This window comes from Tursiops truncatus, chromosome 6 (genome assembly GCF_011762595.2).
Source record: "Tursiops truncatus isolate mTurTru1 chromosome 6, mTurTru1.mat.Y, whole genome shotgun sequence".
NCBI lineage: Eukaryota > Metazoa > Chordata > Mammalia > Artiodactyla > Delphinidae > Tursiops > Tursiops truncatus.
Window position 1 is genome coordinate 77,567,437 of NC_047039.1, and position 20,543 is coordinate 77,587,979.

Sequence of the window (20,543 nt, forward strand, 5' to 3'; positions counted from 1 at the left end):
GGCTGGGTTTTTCAGGATTCAGAGCCACTCCTTCCAATGGAGAATGGGGAAAGGAATGAGGAGTTTAAGAAACAGGTTTAGAGAGCCTTCCGATGTTCCTAACTTGCCTGTGTTTCCTGCAGATAGATAGACTGCTAGCAACACAAATATCAATTGGCTTTCCTAAAAGTAACACGGCAAAATATCTTTAATTCTTCTACCAATTTATACCATAGTGATTACAAAGCAATCTATTGATCTTTGGAATTGCAGATTGCAGAGTCCCTGAGCCGACTGACCTCTGCTATGGCGGCTGTCATCTAGATGAGGAAGCAAGGCTCACCTGACATCTCTTCTTAACTTCGCAGCCCACTTGCTTTCCAGAATCCCAACTTTCGTTTCATGAATTTCGAGTTGTAAGGACGGAGCTTCATAGGGAAAAGCAAGTGTTAGAGACTTGAGGGAAGAGCAGGCTTCCCTTTTATGGATAACAGAACTTCAGGTGTCAGTCAGAGAATATTTGCACAACAAAGAGTATCCTGCCCATTTTATGGAAGAAGTTAAAGCAAAGTTTAAGTAACTCAGAAAACTCCCACTGTTCTTATCTAAGTCTTCCTAAAACTCAGATCTCCAGGTTCCATGCCTCTATTTTAGTGTCATAATGCTTACTTATAGAAAAACCATGTTTTTAATAAATTGTAAGTATCAACCATGAAAACAGAGAAGGCAGTCTCTCCATTACCAAAAAACCCATATTTATTTAACCCATATATATTGGAGCAGGAAGAATATTAATAATAGTTCCTCACGCTTAAGACAGTATAAACTAAGAGGGCCAAAGGCATGATTTTGGACTTGAGGAAGCAAAATAATGAAGGAAGGAAGGGAGGGAGGGAAGAAGGAAAGCAAAGCAATAGTAGGTAGTTTTGTAGACTGTTAACAACCCCAAGGTGTTTTGTGGGTCTACATTGATTGTGAAAATGACCACAGTTCTCAAATCATAGCATGGGGAGTGGCCAGCATGGTAGAGCCATGTTTGTAGGTGAAGCATGGGTCGAGGCAAGCAGATAGATGCCTTAAGGGATACACGAGGTGTTAGCTGAGAAGCTATGTGCTTTATTCAGTGATGGAGATTGCTTGGTATGGCTGAGTTAGAGTCAAGACTATGAAATGCCCTTGCTATTTTCAGGCAGGGTGTGGGATGTGAGAGGGAAAGGAAAGGGAAGAGACGTGATAAAGAGTGGCTATTGTGCAGAACTATCTCTTGGCTGTAATAAATTTATAGCGCTAGTTTTTGGGGAGTTGGTTTTATTCTTGGTTGAGCAGATAATACAGATGACACAGGTAAGCATGGGAGGAAGATGCTGCCGATGTGATTTTTATGTCCTGCTTGAGGGGCAGACTGTTTAAAGATATTGGCTCTTCCCAGCCTGAATTGAGGTTGCTCCTATGATATTTAAGGTCAAATAATCCAGAGCGTATTGGTGTTGAACTACATTGGTCTCTGTAAATGTCTTGCTGAGGCTATAAAGCAAGACCATACTTAAGTTGGCACACATGGAGTTTTACATCATGGGAATGGGTATTCCTACTGTCAGTAAACTGGGAATAGATCATTACTGGGCCAGGAACATGGCTTGGAATACATCATTAATCCTGAGAAAAAAAGATACTTCTCCTTTCTCTGGACTCTGCCATGGATGGTCTTAGACTCCAAAGCCTAGGTACTCAAAATATTCCTTTGAAGTGGGTGAACTGATCTGTACTGGGTGGAAAATGGGAACTGATCTGTACTAGGCTAGAAAGGAAGTGACCCTTTGGATGAACCAGAATATTTCCTTTTCATCATTCTTGCTGTTTAATTAAGTCATTTAAGATCTTACAATCTGGTCTTAAAGGTACTGTGGAGAAGTAAGGAAAGAGCTTGCTTAATGTATAGAACAGTGAAGTCAAATGGAGTCGTGCAATCCCACCTCTAAAGAGAGAGTGGTGGTATGGTAGCAAAAACAGACATTCTTATAGGATGTCCATACCCAGCAGATGGGTGGCCCTGTCACAAGGGGACATGAGAGCAGAAATAGAGAACGTGAGCCAAGGGATATGAGGGCCCTGATTCTGAACATCAAGGAAGCAGCGATGGGACCTCTCCAAAAGAATTGGTAGGCAGTGTGCAAGTGGGGTTCTGAGTGATTATAAATTGGAGTATAAATGGAAATATAACTCAATTAGAGCCAGATCAGCGAAATTTGTATTCTGACTGGCAAATATCCTTATGAGGTGATCCAGGAACGAAGCAAGTATTCTAAATACACTGCCAAACATTGTCATCTGTTGTCCTTACAAGCCAGGCCTGATGATGAAAACTGGTAACAAACCTGTATTACATGCTTCTTATGTGCCACATACAGTGCTAACACTTCAAATTCTTACGATAACATTTTGAGTTTCATACCACAAGCCTCTTTTTGTCAGTAAGGAACCCGTGGCTTTAAAAGTTTAAATAAATTGCCCAAGATCAACAGCTAGTAAGTGGTGGTGCTGGGAATCAAACAGAGACCACTTTTCCTAAAGCCTGAGCTCTTGACCACCATGCTATGCTGTCCATTAAGAAACAAAGATGAAGGCATGAGGGTGGTGGGGAAAGGAGGAGAAAGAAGGATGGAACTAATACAGTATCATTCCACAATTTTAGGACATACCATCAATGTAATCACTTTTTAGGGAAAAGAAAGAAACAAAAAATTTAAAGTGTGTCAGTTGTAAGATACCGCCTGCTTTCAGAAATATTAAAGTGAGAAAAATTAATTTCATAGAATGTGGGATATATGGTATAATAAGCGCTTCCCATGTTCCAAAACCTTTGCATATTATTTTATTTAATACTCAAAATGATCCTCAAAGAAGTAAATGACTCGCTCCATGTTATATAACTGGTCAGTGATAGCACCAGAATTTTAAATCCATACCTGTCTGAGTATTAACTCAACATTTAGAAAGTACAAAGGCTCCATTCCTACTTTTCCCATGACTCCACACTTGAGTGTTCTTAGATGTGGTTTCCATAATTGCTGCTCCTGAAAGCAATGCAGGTGAGAGTTCTACAGTCACCTTCAGACATTTTGGATGCATTAGAGAAAATGATAATAGCTTCTGCAATTTACCTAGAAACCACGACTTTCAGGAGCTTTCCTTTAGAGTCAAGTTACTTATGTGATTTTCAGCCAGTTTACTTTGGAACCTAACACTGAGGTTGTTCAAGTCTTCATACATGAAGGGTTATTATTATTTCTTACCTAGAAAAGATATAAATATATTTCAGTGTGCCAGTTTTTTTCAATGTGCAACACTCTTGCTTGGATATACACATTAGGAAACCACAATAAGTGTCTTCGGAAAAAATAATTTAATTTAAAATGATATTTATTACCCTTATGTTTAAAAGAGTTAAATGTAACTTCTTAAAAGTTTCTTGCTTGTAATGAAGGCATAGCTTAAACACAAGGAGTATTGTCACACGGAGTAACAGAATTCTGGAAAATTTAATTGCCACGGAAGACTACTGACAATAGAAAGTCCAGATGGATTGTTGAAAACGATGTACATCATCATATATATATATACACACATACATGCGTGTCTGCATGTATCTGGATGTATACACATACCCACATACACGTATGCACTTGGAGGAATCACTTGAACTCTGAAAAAGGTAATGGATATAAAAATCTCCCTAGATAAATACACACATACCTTATCACAGGCATAAACACATGTACTCATGGATACACATGCACCCCTCATCAAAAAATAGTACTGAAAAATTGACTGTAAATTGAATTTTTACTTAAATTGATTTTTATTTACTTGATGAGCCAATATTTAATTGAACAACTTCTTTTATTTTGTTCTCGCCCATCCTTTTATTTTTTAAATTTTTAAAAATTTTATTTAAAAAAATTTCATTGAGGTATAATTGACTAAATTACTTCTTTTTTAAAAGTTAAGATTCCTTGGGCAATTTATACGATTTACAGAATAGACGTGTATGCTTAATCTTCTCAAAGCAAGGCATCCGTATTTTGAACATATACACTTATTGCATCTGTTTCATCAGTGTCAGTCACTCAGGGAATATTTATTTAGCACCTACTGTGCACCTACCACTCTGCCAGGTGCTGGAGAAGCTGTGTGTGTGTGTGTGTGTGTGTGTGTGTGTGTGTGTGTGTGTGAGCGCACGCGCGTGCGCGCACATGCTCATGCAAACACGCATATAGATACACACACAAAAAATAAGAATTTGTAACAAGAAACTTACTGAAATAATAAAAATTTTTTGGTCTTCCAGCAGTCTGTTGGTCCTTGGGAAGCTAACTACATATGGAACTAAGCTCTCCTGAACGCTATTAGCAACACAGTCTATCCTTAATCTCAGTCTTTTAGTCTAGCCCAGACATTTACACTTGATTGCCATATTCACATTCAATTCCATAGCTGGATAGTCCAATATATTCATTTTAAAGTCCACTCTGCAACTTCAGAGTCTACGACAGATTGGGATCATTGTTCCAAGCAGAAAAATACATGTTCAGATCTTTAAACTTTTTACTATAACTTGTCGGCTGCATAGGAAAATTAAGGACAGATGAACGAAAGACACCTGATGGAGAACGTGTCCATGCAGTTTAGCAGCCACTTCTCTGTGAGTCCAGGATCATATGCTTCTGAAAATCCTTCAATAGTTAAGCAATACCAAGAAATTGGCCTCCTCAAGCAATAAATTACTTTGGTATTCTCCACAACACAACAACAAACTGGCTGTCAAGTTTGGCAAACCTTTGAAAAGAGGTGGGCCTCCTCTCTGAACTCTGAATGGAAACATTATTTTTCCTCCACTAGAAGAGCCATCATCACTCTTTCACCATAAGGAAGGTCACACCATCTTTCACAAAAGATTTGCCTGCTTGTAATTACTGCCTGCAGCGTACAGACAAATGCAGTCTTTTAAAATGCTAACTGTGTTATACTTATACCCGAGGGATCCGGGGTACAAATGTAATGCGGCCTCACCAGTTTGTCTTAGGGAGATCTTACAGTGCTGATTGAAAACAGCTGAACTAAATCAACAGTTACCTTGAGCCAGGGGCCTTTGGAGAGCAATTAGAGTCAAGGCTTGGGTTTTGAACCCAATATGCTCTGTCAGTCTCAATGATTTGTGTTTGTTGTACTCAGTCTCATTTCCTGCATGAAATATGAGGCTGTATAAAGAGGAAAAATTCCCAAGATTAAAAAATATTTGACCTCAGTGCGTTTGTGAGCATAGAAGTACACATGTCTAAATGACCATTTGGGTTTGTAGTACAAAGTTCTATTGATGTTGGCAGCCTGAGCTTCCCAGTCTCAAAGCCACATGAATGGTTTCGAGTTTCAGCCAAAAAATGTTTTCCACATGCTTTAGTGTGGGCCAATTTACGCAGTAGATTTTGTGGAGACTGTGGCCAAGCGCTTCATAAAGGGCTGCCTTCTCTGGGATCAGGGAAACCACAACAGACACATTGCTAATGCAATCTAATTATCTGCTTGAACATTTTTCCAGATGTATCCAATGGCTAAAAATACTGCAATAAAAAAGGTATTATTTGGCTCTCTTGACTGAAACAGTGGCATAAAGAACCTGTTTGTCTGGAGGGAAAGTTATGACATTATACTTCTATGACTGCATTTAAATCAGTCAAACAAAACAGTACCCACAGGGTGGGGCTTGCTTTCTGTTTGAATGAGTCTTCCAAACCGAGACCTTAGGATAAGAGATCATTCCTTTATATAAAGGGGTGACCCTCTCACTTATAAGTTAATTCCTCTCATTTGTGGTTTCCTAACTTGATTGAAGTTGGTGAGTGTAATTCATGACAAAGAGATCCCATGCTTTTTCCACTAAGCTCATTGCACGGCTTACCCAACAGGACAGCAGACCATTTCCTTCCTGTCAGGAGAAAAAAAAATCTTTTGACTAATAAGTTGAGAGTTTTACCCTGTCCCCATAGAAAAACTGGCTGTTCTGAAGGTCTTAATGTTTCCCTTTTGTTTTCCTTCGGCAGAATTTATTTTTGTATAGCAAACCCCATACTTCAGCCTAGTTTCCTTTGTGTCATTTGGATCCCAGCTAGTCCAGCAGATACATGATGTTATGCCAGGTTATTGTTCAAGTTGTTGGCAACCATGCTCGTTCCTAACACAGCCAACTGCCTAGGAGAACACAAGCACATTCAGTAGGAATTTTTGGTACTAAATTGAGAGGTCAGTTTTACCAACCTGTGTCTTTCCCTACCCTTGTTTGAACAAAGGCTTTAAAATGAACTATAAGGTTCCAAATAAATAATCAAGGCTCGACAAAACACACACATTTTCCTAAGAAGCTGAACAACTTACGAAAAGTTTTTATTTTTATCCTTTCTCTCAAGCCTCCTTTTAGCAACAAGGGTCGGAGAGAAGGTGTATTCTGCGTTACACCTTCCAGGAAGTAATAAATCAGAGGCGAGGCATACCTTCATGGCTTTGCCTGGTCTCAATCACAACTACAAAACTATGTGCCAGCTTCTCTAATTCCTGTACTGCACCACTGGGTGAGCAGAGATATCCAGCATGGAGATAACTTTAAATAGTTATGCACTGAAGTTGTGGCCGAAACTATAGAAGAAAGCAGAGTGCCAAGAACTTCCGTGAGATAAAGATGAGCAAGCAAGTCCCCCCAGGCTGGTTCATTCCATTTTCCTTAATTGAGCTATTCTCCTTGCAATGAGAGTTCTCACTGATTGATTTGACTCTGTTGTTTCTTGTGAAATCTTGAAATCATATCTTCATTCACTCCACTGTTGTGGGTTTTTTTTCCCTTAGCTGAGATATGGCTTCAGAATCTGTTCATAGTTCCCTAAAAGATGTCCTTAGGAAATGAGGTCACTTGGGTTTTCCAAGTAAACAGTTTCATTCCTCTGGCAATCCTTTTTTGTTATATGAACCCCCCCCCCCAATAACAAGGTATGATTATCCTATTTCCATTATCCATTTCCACATCATCAGGATGTTCTCAGGGAAGTGGGGGTGGGCAAGAAATGGAATGAGAGGCTAGTCACTTTGGCAAATAGAGAATATTTTATTTAAAAGTGGATTGTGTTTCAAATGTGTATTTGTAATTCAGTTGTTTGAAATTCAGTTTGTGCTTTCTTATATAAGGAATGTTATAAATGGGTTCTCACAAAGACTCTTTGACCCATAATGAAGCCTATAATGTATTTAAAGTATTGTATTAGGAAAAGAGGTCTTGATCTTGTGAAAAATTAAAGAAAACAATTTAGGTGATACAAATGAACTTTAACACTTCAGCAAGTGGATAGTCTCAGAGAACGGCAAAATGGGGTGAAAGGTAAGAAGCTTTTATAGGATAAGGAATAAGGAACAAAGAGAGACCAATAGAAAATTGCTGATTGGCTGAGGCCACATTAGTCATTGTTTGGGGTGAGAAGGCCCAGAGTTGGCTTGGGATTTGGGGATTGGCTGACTGGATATACTGCATTTCTGGTCAAGAGGAGGATTTACAGGGATATGAAAGTTATCTAAGTTCCAGTTTGCTGATGTGGCACTCCGGGCAGGAACTGCTAGGTCTCTGGTCTAGAAAGTTATTTCAGCAGTTTCAAGATGGAAACTATGTCCCATTTGTATGGGAGTCCAGGGACATAAGCCAAAGAGTAAAGGAATAAGAAGGAAAAAAGTTTCTTCCTGTATTACTGGTAGGGTATCCCAAGCAACATATTGGAAGAGACAAAAGTTGATTTGTCACCCTCTTCTGGAAACTCATCTATAGTTTTTCTCTTACTTTCTCACAACCATTTTTCAGGTCCTGGTTATTTCATGTTTCCCTAGACTTCTTAAAATTGTGAGACCCTCCTTTCCTCTTGTCTCACATGTAGAACCAGTTATATACAGTCCTTCACTCACCTTCATCCAAACATCTTGGTATCATCAGAAGGAAAGCCTAGTGATCAAAATAATTTGTGCTGGGGAGGGGGGGAGGATCAAGATTGCAGAGTATGAAGGTGTGGAGCTCATCTCCCCCCATAATCACATCAAAAATACATCTACATGTGGAACAATTCTCACTGGAAGCTGGCAGAAGGACTCTGGTGCAACAACTCTGTAATAAAAATATATGTGTCATTGGGTAGGAAGACAAGAAAAGCGATCAGGTAGGGACATGTGTCCCTGGGAGGTGACTCAGAGGAAAAGGGAGAATACAAGGGCAGACACATGCCCTGGGGAGTGAGTGGTGAGAGCCACAGGTTGGGCGCCCCAGTCCTGGGGTCCTATGCAGGGGAGATGAGCCAGAGTCCCCTGGGCTGGTTGGAGGACTGCTGGGACTAACGGGTGGGTGAGGGGGAAGCCTGGACTCTGCTTGTAAGAAGCGCACACATGCTAGCTTGCCCCCAGGCTAAATAGGAACAGACTCACAGATATAAAAAAACAAACTAGTGGTTACCAGTGGGGAGAGGGAAGGCAGAAGGGGCAAGGTAAGGGTAAGGGATTAAGAGATACAAAATACTGTGTGTAAAATGGGTAAGCAACAAGGATAAATTGTAGAGCGCAAGGAATTATAGCCATTGTCTTGTAATAACTTAATGGAGTATAATCTGTAAAAATACTGAATCATTATGCTGTACACCTGAAACGAATATTGTATATCCACTATACTTCGATATGTAAAAAAAATTGTGCTGAGGTATGAGTAACCTCTTAATCATCTCAGGCTATTTGCATTTTTAAGAAGCATGCAAATTAATCTGAAATGATCTTTAATTTGTTCCTTTCAGGCAATGTGATAAAACTGAAAAAAATTCAACAACTTGGGGTAAACAAGATTTGGTATCTGGATCCCAACTCAGAGGCAGGCCTGCCCAGCTTGCAGCTTTGCTCTTGAGGTAAGTGTTCTGACTTTTCACATACGATTCTCTCCCTAAAACTCTGCATTGCTGAGAAGGGATTTTTTAGGAAAGCTGTTCTCATCACTAACTTCCTTTGTCTGACAGTGTTATTAGTACATAGGGTGGCTGTAAGCCCAAGACTGACTATAGCAGAAAATAAGGTGGAGCTTTAAGATCTAAATTTCAGTCCTAGAAAATGCTATCCATAACCTTCATCAATATTTTGGGCAAATAGAGCCACCATGCTTTTTTTTTTTTTAATTTGTCATAGAACAAGCTAAGAAATAAAGCACTTTGAACTGAATTGCTAGGAGCTACTTTCTTGGGTCCCCAAATTGGCTATTTTGGTTTTGAGAGTTTTGGTTTTGGTTTTCATGGTTTTAAAGATCATAACATGATATGAAGCAGTGTTTCTCAAAGTGTAGTCCATAAATCATTTGTGTCCTCTGGTGGTCTTTCAGCAAATTGTTTAGAGACTTCAGAGGAAAAAGAAATTTTAAAAAACTTCGTTCACAAATATTTAACAAATGTAAAATGTAAGATTAAATATAATTCTCACTGAGACATATTATATTCTTAACAGTCATTAGCAACCTAAAGGTAGCCTACCCGTTGCAAGGACTCTGATGGTTAGGCCTTAGCTTCCCATCAGTTAATTGGATGCAACGTGTTTAGGTTAAATTTTTTTCACATTATTGGCATGTTACTGTTCACATTTGTTACATTTGCCTTTTTAAAAATTGTTACTATTGGGGTTTATTATTAAATTTCTAATTTTATTAAAGAAGCAATCACATAAAAGTAGTTTATGCAAATATAAAGATAGTTATAAAAGTAGAGGCAGAAATACAACACTGCCATAATCATCTTTAGTGACCAGGTTTCAGAGTGAATGTAGAATGTGATTACATATGTGCCAAGACAAGGGAAAAGCAGCTAGAAGCAGCTAGATATAAAAAGTGAAAAAAGAAATCCAAAAATCAACAATGGAAAGTTTTATTTAAGAAGACTAGCAATCATTGAACCGTGCTGCGTAGTAAATTGCTTTTTATAAGACTTGGTTAAATAGTGGCATGAAGCCATCACATCTTTGCATGTAAGTACTATGTATCTCTCTGGTTTTAAAAATGATTGTTTTCCTATAGAAATATTTTCTAGTTTTAAATTGCTGGATTTTGTCACTAAAGAAAATGGGGATATCAAAACTACAGTGGTGTAATTCAGACGTTGTATTCCTTGTAGCAAAACCAGGTATAGGTGCAAGTCATACTTTTTCAAGGCAGCTGGTAAAAATAGCTGAAAATTAATAACAAATAATGAGTTCAAAGAGAAAGCATAAGTATTGGTAAAACTTCCCTATCAAATGACAGTCGTATATGATGGAACATTAATGGCATATACTCTTTGTGGTCTAAGAGATACTGGCTTTTCAGTTGGCGAAACTATAAGGTATGAATCAGGGCTTGGTTCATGTATGACATGTACAGAGAGGAGAAGTGCTTGATGGTTTTTTTGTTGTTATGGGTTTTTTTGTTTGTTTTTGTTTTTTAACAGTTCACTTGAGCACGGTTTATTTTCTAAATTTTAATATCGTATTTTTCACATTGCCCATCAGTTTTCACAGTTGCAACCTCGAAATTAAGCTCCCTCTGCATTGCCCTCTGAGCCACCAAGCCTTTTTGTTCTGTTAATCATTCAAATCCATACTAGAGGAGATTATTAGTCTGTCATTGGTATTTTTCTGAACCATGATGTACATTGGGAAAAGAGTATTGGTACTGTTGCTAATAAGGCATCATGGTTGGCTCATGTTGGTTCTGTGTTCGTTCTTCGTGGTTCTGTGTTGAAAGAAATGCAGAAATTTGTGGGTATAATCAGATGGTGGTATATGTCTTTTTGGCTTAGTCTGGGAAATTAGATTCTTCTTTTCCACACTGAAGTATGTATGCTGATTCCCAAGAGGAAATTTTCATAACTTTTAGAATGATGAAATGTAACACACATAGAGAAAGGTGTATAGAACCTAAATGTACAATGAATCATTAGAAAGTGAACACCCTTTTAACTACCATCTAAGTAAAGAAATAGAACCTTGCCGACATTGAAGAAGCACCTCCTTGCCCCTGGGTATCCCTCCTCAATCACATTTCCTGTATCCCTTTTAGATTAAAAAACACTATCTTGATATGTATGATAAATTTTTTTTATAAATTTATTTATTTATTTTTGGCTGCATTGGGTCTTCATTGCTGTGCGTGGGCTTTCTCTAGTTGCTGCGAGCGGGGGCTACTCTTCGTTGCAGTGTGTGGGCTTCTTATTGCGGTGGCTTCTCTTTGTTGCAGAGCATGGGCTCTAGGCATGCGGGATTCAGTAGTTGTGGCATGTGGGCTCAGTAGTTGTGGCTTGCAGGCTCTAGAGCACAGGCTCAGTAATTGTGGCACCTGGGCTTACTTGCTCCATGGCATGTGGGATCTTCCTGGACCAGGGCTCGAACCCATGTCCCCTGCATTGGCAGGCAGATTCTTAACCACTGTGCCACCAGAGAAGCCCCTGTATGATAATTCTTTCCATGATATTCCTTGATTTTTATTGCTTTTGTATGTAGCCCTAAATAAAATGGCTAATATTGACTGGTTTTAAACTTTACATAAATGAATTATTTTAAAAAATTTCTTTCAATTACCAATTTGTTTGTAAGATTCAGTCAGCTTGTTGTTCATAGCTCTAGTTTAATTGTGATACAAAATTCCACAATTAAACTAGAGCTATGTACAACTTTAATTGTGATACAAAATTACATTATATTAACAACCACAATTTACTTATCCATCCTAACATCCTTATTTCCTGATGGTTGTTAAAGATGTTTTCAGCTATTGCAAAAATTGCTGCCATGAACTTTCTTTTACATGTTTCCTGACACACAGGTGAATGTCTTTCTCTAGGCATATACCCAGGAATGTAATGTTTGGTATTGTTTGGTCATAAGATATTGTTTTCTCAGTATGGGTGTTTGCATAAGAACAATGCTTTTTTTAAGTGCTTGAGCCAATTTTCACTCATGTTGGCTCAAGGCATTTTGTGACCACTAATCAGTACTTGAACAGGGCAAAAAGCTGAGAAAGTAAGTATAAAATAACTATTAAGCTAATCAGAGATTATCACAGCTTCAGTATTTTCTAAAGAGGAGGAGCCCTAGTAAACACCCTAGGATATTAGTGGAGAACCCTGGAAGCTTACTCCCTTAGGAATAATAGCAAACCAGAAATAGACTAATCTTTACTGAATCAAGGCAATATATCTATATTCTGTATGCCTGAGAGAAGAAATCCAAACCCTCTCTAGAGGAGGTAACATCACCCAACAAAACTAAGTAATTCATACATATCATGTAGCCTTCATTCAAAAATTACCAGACATGCCAAGAAACATAACCAAATCTACAAAAATCAAGAAAAGTAGAAACACATCCAAAAATGAACAAAAATGGTCTGGTTATTGAAACTAACAGATATGAACTTTAAAATAATTGTGACTCATGTGCTCAAGAATAAGGGGATGGGGCAGATAATTCCACAGTAAATTAAGAAACTATAAAAGTAATGAAATAGAAAATTTTATAATTAATACATTTAATAGCAGATTAGACAAATAGAAAAAATTAATGAGCTAGCAATAGGTTAGTAAAAAATATCTAGACTGAAGCAAAAAGAGAGAGAGAAGAAAAGATGCTTTAAAAAGCATAGGAGATATATGGGGCACAGTGAAAAGACTTAACTTATGTGTAATTGGAGTCCAGAAACAAAAGTGAGACAGAATGGGAGGGAAACTTTTTTACAAGATCATGGGCTAGAATTATCCAAAATTATAGAAAGGCCTACTTATTCAAGAATATCTATAAATCAAAGGCAGGGCAAAATCAGAGAACATCACACTTAGACATATCAAAATAAATCTGCTGAAAGACAAAAATAAAAATCAAATCCTAAAAGTATCCATAGAATAAAAAGATACATTATCTTCAAAGGGACATTAAACTGATGGTTGAATTTTCAGTAATGTGGTTTCTTTGTTAAGTGTTTATAAGAATTCACCAAAGGATATATCAAGGCATGAGATATTCTTTGTGAGAAAGCTTTAAATTTATATTAAATTTATTATAGACATAAGAAAAATTAGATTATCTATTCCTTCTGTCAATTTTGATAGTTAATTTTTAAAAAGGAATTTGTTCATTTCTTCTAAATTTTAACATGATTACCATAACATTTAAAATCATATACATAATGTAGAAATAAAACTGCCATTATTTGTAGACAACATGATTGTAATCATAGAAAATTATCAAAATAATCTATATATAAAGCACTGGAATTAATAAATAAATTTAATAAGGTAATTGGCCACAAGATCATTATATAAAAATCAATTATATTATACTAACAACAAAAAAGAATTTTTTAATGAAATTTTTAAATGATATCATTTACTCTAACAGCAAAACATAAATTATTTAGGAAAAATATATGCAGAAAGTTGTATAAGACCTCTAAAAATAAAAACCCTAGAAAACATTGCTATGAGAAATTAAAGCCTAAACAAATGGAGGCTATATCGTGTTCATAGATTGGAAGATTCAAAATTGAAGAATGTTAACTTTATAGACTCAATAAATTATAATCAATGTACAGACAATCCAATGGAAGGAGTGGTGGAAACTGATATACTGATTTTTGAACGATTTTGGCAGAATAAGAACAAAATGAGAGTACTTATATTCCCAAATATAAAGCCTTATTATAAAGTTAACTAAAATAGACTGGTATTGGTGTGGAAATAGACAAACAAATAGAACATAGCAGAGGAACCCGAGAGAGAACCTATGTTTAAAGTCACCAAATTCATCATTGCAATGCAGTGAGGAAAGAATGCTTTTTCTAGTAAATGGTGTTGGATCTGTTGAATATCCATAGAGATTTTTTAAAAGAACTTTTACTTCATACTTCATATTATACATAAAATCATTTTCTAGTGGATCAAAGGTGTAAATGTGAAACGTAATAGTAAAGATTCAAAAGATAATATAAGAGATCTTGGGGTGTAAAAGCAATTTTTAAAGGACACAGAAACACTAAGCATAATAGACAAGATTAATAAATTCTTCATTAAATGTAAGAACAGATACCACTAAGAAAGTGAACATACAAGCCACAGAATAGAATTATATTCACGTTAATAGGGGAAATTTTACAAGCTAACAAGGAAAAAAAAACAGAAAACAATTTAAAAAAGACAGAAGACTTGAACTGACATTTCACAAACAGGTAATAAAACATATGGGAGGGTGATGAGCATTCATTAGTTATCAGGATAAAGCACCTTAAAACTATAATGAGATATCACTACATGCTCCCTAGAATGGCTAAAATTTAGGAAAAATAGGTAAAAACCAAGTGTAGACAAGAATACAGAGCAACAGAAACTCTCATCCACTGCTAAGGAAAGGATAAACTTCTAGAATCACTTTGGAAGTCTATTTGGCAGAGGGACACATGATCCTATGACACGGCAATTCTATTTCTAGGTACCAGTGGAAAAGCATACATATATGCAGCAAAAGACATGTATAAGAATGTTCATAGCAATATTATCCCACATAGCAAAAAATGAAAAACAATCTAAAAGTTCAGTAACAATAACATGAATAAATAAATCTTGCTATGTTTATACAATGGAATACTAGCAGCAATGCAAAACAGCAAACTACTGCTACATGCAACGTGAATATCACAAATATAATGTTGAATGGTAGAGCAGAGACAAAAGAGTATGTATTCAGTCTATTTACATAAAATTGAAAATGGGCAGAACTCATATATGGTGTTAGAAGTCAACATAGTGGTTATATTTGGTAAGAAAGTCATGATTGGAAAGGCATATGAGAAAGGCTTCTGGACACTGGTAAATTTGATCTGGGTGATGGTTAACAAGTGTGTATATAAGTAAGTTTTATTGAACTATACACATATGATTTGTATATCTTATAGTATGTATGCTATACCTCACTACTAAAGTAAACAAACCAGCAAATAAATTAATCCTTTAAACAAAAGAGAAAATTCAGGAATTCTTATTATTTTATCCCTCTCCTGTCTCATCCATTCTAATTATAGGGACATTACAATTATATGTCTTATACAAAGCTTTTTCATGAGGCTCCTAAAAAAAGTTAATGAGTCTCTCCAATATAAATCAAAGATCATGGTGGGGCAAAGAAGGAGCACTCAGAGCATGGCTAAAGGAGAGAACAGTGGAATCTCTGAGTGACGCTACCCACAGAGGGGGATGTCTGTCACACTGCATTGCATGATCCTTAATGGCAGTGACAGTAAATTATTCATCTCAGCACACCCAATGCCTGGAACATAGTAATAATTTAGCTGATATTTATTCAGGGCTTAGTCCATGCCAGGCTCTGTACTGGGTTTCTTACATGTATGAACTCAATTAATTTTCACAAAAACCTGTGAGGTAGCTATGATTTCGTCCCCAAATTAGAGTTGATAAAATTGAAGTTCACAGAAACTACCTAACTTAAAAAGTCACCCAGTTTGTGAGTGGTGGAATTTAGATGCAAGTCCAAGTCGTTAATCTTGAGACAATGCGTATAACCATTGTATCATACTTCTAAAAAAGCAGTTGGGTATACGAGTCAGTAGTCTTCTCTATCTCTGCACTGTAGGATTGAAAACTATTAAGTTTAAACTCTGGAATTCCTCCTCTCTAGGATATGAGATCCCTGAGGCAGGGATACTGTGTTATTCATTTACGGTTCTCCATTGTCTAGCACAGTGCTCAGCTCATAACAAATGATAATTTTAATAAAGATTTGTTCAGTGAGGTAGCTTGAATTGCGATGGTCCTAGGTTTACGGTAGGATCCATCCATTTCTCCACCCCCGTTTGTAAGTGAAATAGAAGTTACCTCTAATAGCAAGCTTAATAAAGTAATAAGAATATTCATCAAAGAGTTCTGATACAAATTGTGGGAACTCAGTGATATCCGCTAGATCGGAAATTAACAACCGGTCCAGAAAAAAACAAAATTAGTGGAAAGAAGTGACTTAGTGATTGTTTGAGATCGTAATTTAAGATAGTTTTGTATGGCCTGTGGAGTAACAGCAAACTTTAGGATTCTGAACAAAATTTCTCCATTCTGTTACCACATTTTCCACTTTGTCATTGGAGTAATGGTTTCTTAATGCACTGTTTTTGTGTTTCCTGGACACTCTCCTTGTGTTCTGAAGATAAGCTGTCAACACAATCCCAGAGTCTTTTGGAAGGGAAGGAATGACCAGGGATACTACCTCTGCCTAGAGCTCTGCCAGGAGACACATGCCCTAAGAATGTCCCCTTTTCCACCACTCTTTGTACTTGGAGAGGAACCAATTTTCCTTGCTATTGGAATGCATAAGATATACAGAGATGCCTGGAGGAGGAATCTAGCATATCATCCCAGGAATATCTTGGTCTTTGGTTTGGCAAAACAGCATCACTGGAGGTGGTAACAGCTGTGCAACAATTTATGGGGGTGGCGTGGGGTCTGGCAGCTGCTTTTATTTTTTCCCATTCTGGAAGCTTGTTTCCTTTGAGTCACTTTTTGATTGTCATGGATTTATTTTCTGTTACATATTCATTTCAAAGATATTGGGTCATCTTTCTTTCAAGATTCATGGAAACAAAAATTCGTAGTTTTGATGAAAAAGGGTGTTTAGTATCTGTCAGAACCTACATTGCTGCACATTTTGAACGGCACATCCTTGACTCTAAAAAGTTATGTAATATTCATAATGACACATAGAAATCTCTGAATTATCAGTGTTCAATAGCTAGTCCCTTCATAAGTAAAATTTAAGTGTACTGGAGGATTCAGATTACCCTCTGCCCTGCCAGTATGATCATTTTAAATGAAACCTATGTTACTTCTTTAATATGAGGCTGTTGCAAAAAGGGGAAAATATAACTTGAAGAATTGTTTTTCTAACATTAACAAATATGGAGCATGATTTCAGGTGACATTCAAGATTTTCATCTCAGGTAGCCAACAGGACTTCAAGATAGGATATGTCCTGTCCACTTCTAGCTGTGGAGTTATTGTAGGAGAGTCATTTATTTTTTAAATAATACTTGATTCTAAGGAGCTTACTGAATTTTTTGTTTTCTGATATTCTATGTAAAAAATTCAAACTATTTTTTACCTCTCTGTAGATCTATTTGTTAATACCAATTGACAAGAATAACAAATTCAAGGAATTTCCCTTTTTTCATGACAAATGTAGGTCTAATGTGGGAAAGGGGCTAGGAAAACCTAGCTAACAGCCCTCTCTCCCTACCACATAGTGAGTTAGGTTGAGTTTGCTTTGTGTACCCTTTCATTCTTTCTTTGAGTTACTCAGTAATAGTTAAGATTTTTTTGGTTGCAAGCAATAGAAAAGACCCTAACTTGAATTAAAAAGAACTGATTAGGATATAAACATAAGGGATAACACAAGGGAGTGATAATAAGAAACCCCCCTTAGAAGGATGTGAAGGATAAGAGAAAAGTTTGGTGAACCGGCAAGGCAAGGACAGGTGCCAGGTAATCTCAAATGGCCCATGTATCAGTAACTAATGAAGAATGTTTAGGGAACAGCTGATCTCTGAGGCTGAGGCACTTTCAGCTCTTCACCAGTGGTTTGTGATTTGGGGGAAGAGATCTGATTGGTCCAGATTGGATTACATGTCACCCACTGCCTAGGGAAAGGCAGGAATTCTTGACTGACATACTGAATCAGTCAGCTCTTGCTGTGTAGCAAGCCACTCCAAAACTCGGTGGCTTGAAATCAGACTCATTTATTTCCTCAGGCATCTGCAGACAGGCTGGGGATCAGCTGATCTAAGCTGGGCCCAGCTATGTGGCTCTGCTTAAAAATGTGGGTCAGGTGTTGAAGGTATGCTTCACGCTTGTTCCTTCTGAGGCTCAGGTGAGGGGCAGCATCTGCAGATGGGAGGCTCTTCCCATAGCAAAGTACAAGAATGCAAGCCCCCCTGTGTAGGCAGAGTTGAAGCCTCTACTTACATCACATCTACTAACATCCCGTTGGCCAAAACTAATCATGTGGCCAAGCCCAAAGCCAAGCGGTAAAAAGTACCCTCTGCTTTTTGTGGGAGTAATGGCAGAATCAACTGAAAACGGGAATAGTAGAGGAAGAAATGAAGAAAAGGAGTTAATAATTAAACTGGGGCAATTAGCTAAGAATTAAAGAGATAATTACCATAAAAGAAATCAGTGTTTTTATGGGGAAAAAAAAGACTCCGTAGCAAAAAGGAAATGACACCAACAAATACCTAATTGCTAAAAAGCCTTGTTCTCACCTGGCTCTCATGAACAGCAGCTTTATGTGGCTCCTCCCATCGCACTTTCGGAGACTAATAAGACTCCTAGAACCAACAATATAATCTTACGGCAGGGATCTGACCAGCACCTTAAGGTTCAAGCAGAAGTGGTCAGATCACAGCTAAATAATGTGCCTGCTTTTAGGAGCAACCTTGCAAGTGATTGTGATTTCAATGCATTAAGACAGGAAAATCATCTAGGAGAAGGAATTGTTGCTCTGTTACTTACCATACTAGAACCTGTGAGCAACCAGTTGAAAGTAACAAGTCTGGCTCTCTCCTTGCCCAGCTCATCGCTAGCCACTTCTGAAGCCTGTTCTAGTGGACAGCAGTGGGTGTTACTATTCTGTGCTTTTCCTTGCCTAGGAAATGCCAAGGGAACTTGGGCATAAGACTTTAATGAATCAAAAGGCGCCCTAATGCTGGTCCTCAAATCTAGGCTGGGGTATAGCTACATCAAATCATGTATTCATACTCAGGATTCTAATTAAGTATATTAGCATTGACGCCTTTGACCAATCTGTTTTTCTTTTGACACTCCAAAATTCTCCAAGTGATTCCAAGGTTTATCCAGGTTTAGAATCTACTTAGTCCAGTGCTTTATTTTGAGGATGATAAAAGTGATACTCGGAGTGAATGACAGTATGATTTTCTTTCCAGTGTCACACAGCTGGTTTGTCTATGTGTCAGAACTTGGACTGTTACCTGATCTACTGTGCTGTCTCCTAATCTGGGGTGCATTCATCTACACTCTGCTGTCCCCTTCATGTGAATACCCAGAAGGTGTCATGCTGACCTGAATTTCTGGAGATTGAACACCATCCCCTCCCCATTCCCAGGCACATTAATTCCTTTCATCCTAAAGCACATGTTTTCAAATTTATGTAGATTTAGACTGAATTGTTCATGGGTTGACCTACTCCATTAGTCTTTAGTTACTAGAAAAGTAAGCTAAGACCATTTTAAAGTGAAACCTCTGAATCCTTTTGCATCATAGACACAAAGTACAAGCCTAGGGTCACTGTGGTAAGGGAGACAGCAGCAGGTCCATGGAAAAGACCTCCACAGCAAAATCATCAGCCCTCAGTGGAATGTGAATTAAAAGCCCAAAACTGGTAGTAAAAAGAAAAAGATGAAAAGCAGAGGGGAGAAGGAAGAGTGGAATGAGCGGGAGGTGAGAACAGAGGGCTTGACATCAGCCTGGGCAGCCTGTCTCTCGGCAGGTCAGCACACACAGGCTGGCATGCAGGATAAGACAGGGGTGAGAGACAGTCACCCAAAAGGAAGAAAGATGGTCTACAGGAAAGGAAGATATGCTTAAAAGGGGAGGAAAAGGGTGTTTACAGTTTTCTGAGATGAAATTCAAGGCTGAAGTCATAGTTTGGCAGGCAAACCAATGAAATTTGGTTTCCTTCTGAAAGATTTATGTCTTCTAAGGTTGAGAAATATGTCTGGCTGCCAGTATCTCATACAGCAACGTAGAGAGAAATACTACGTACTTTAGTGTTTGGCTTGGGACTTTTCGCCTTAGTCTGGCAAGATGTTTTTCATTTTGAAAGAGTGAGAGGGAGAACAATTCATGTCAGGTTTCTATGACGATCTCAAAGCGCTTTGCCTAAATTATCTGGTGGTTCATAATGTTACCCTTATACAAATATTTTAAATGGTGAATTAAACTTGTTGATGTACATTAACAGAACCTCTAAAACTCATAACCTTTCTGTCGCAAAACTCTTTGAGATAACATCGCCTTCAAAGAGAAAAAAAAGAATTGTAATCAAACCCTTAGGGAATTTCAGGAAGTAGAAGGGAGCAGCAGAATTCAGAGCCAGCTCTGTCATTGTTATTGGTGTGACCTTGAGAAGTTACTCAACCCCACCATGCCGCAGATTCCTTATCTGTGAACTGGAGATAATAAAAGAATCCACTTCATAGGGCTGTTGAGAGGATTAAGTGACTTAAGCCCTTAGAACAATGCTCAGCACTCAAAAAGGATTAATTGTTATTATTACATATTGTGGAATTTCTGAGATATTCCAGTTTCAAATATTCTTTTCTACTGAAATTATATATCATGGAAAAATCCTAAAAATGCCAACAAGCTACAGTTTTAGATGATCTTTCCTGCTTGAAAGTGACAGAAAATTCCTTTATCAGA

General features: G+C 37.6%; 1 long non-coding RNA gene across 1 annotated transcript in view; it reads left to right on the top strand.

Annotated features, from left to right (window-relative positions):
* LOC141278986 (uncharacterized) overlaps positions 1 to 20,543 on the top strand; it is a 191,387-nt gene that overhangs the window by 147,535 nt on the left and 23,309 nt on the right. The window contains exon 2 of the long non-coding RNA XR_012332578.1: positions 8,841 to 8,948. This is a non-coding gene — a long non-coding RNA (uncharacterized lncRNA). The remainder of the gene's footprint in view (positions 1 to 8,840; positions 8,949 to 20,543) is intronic.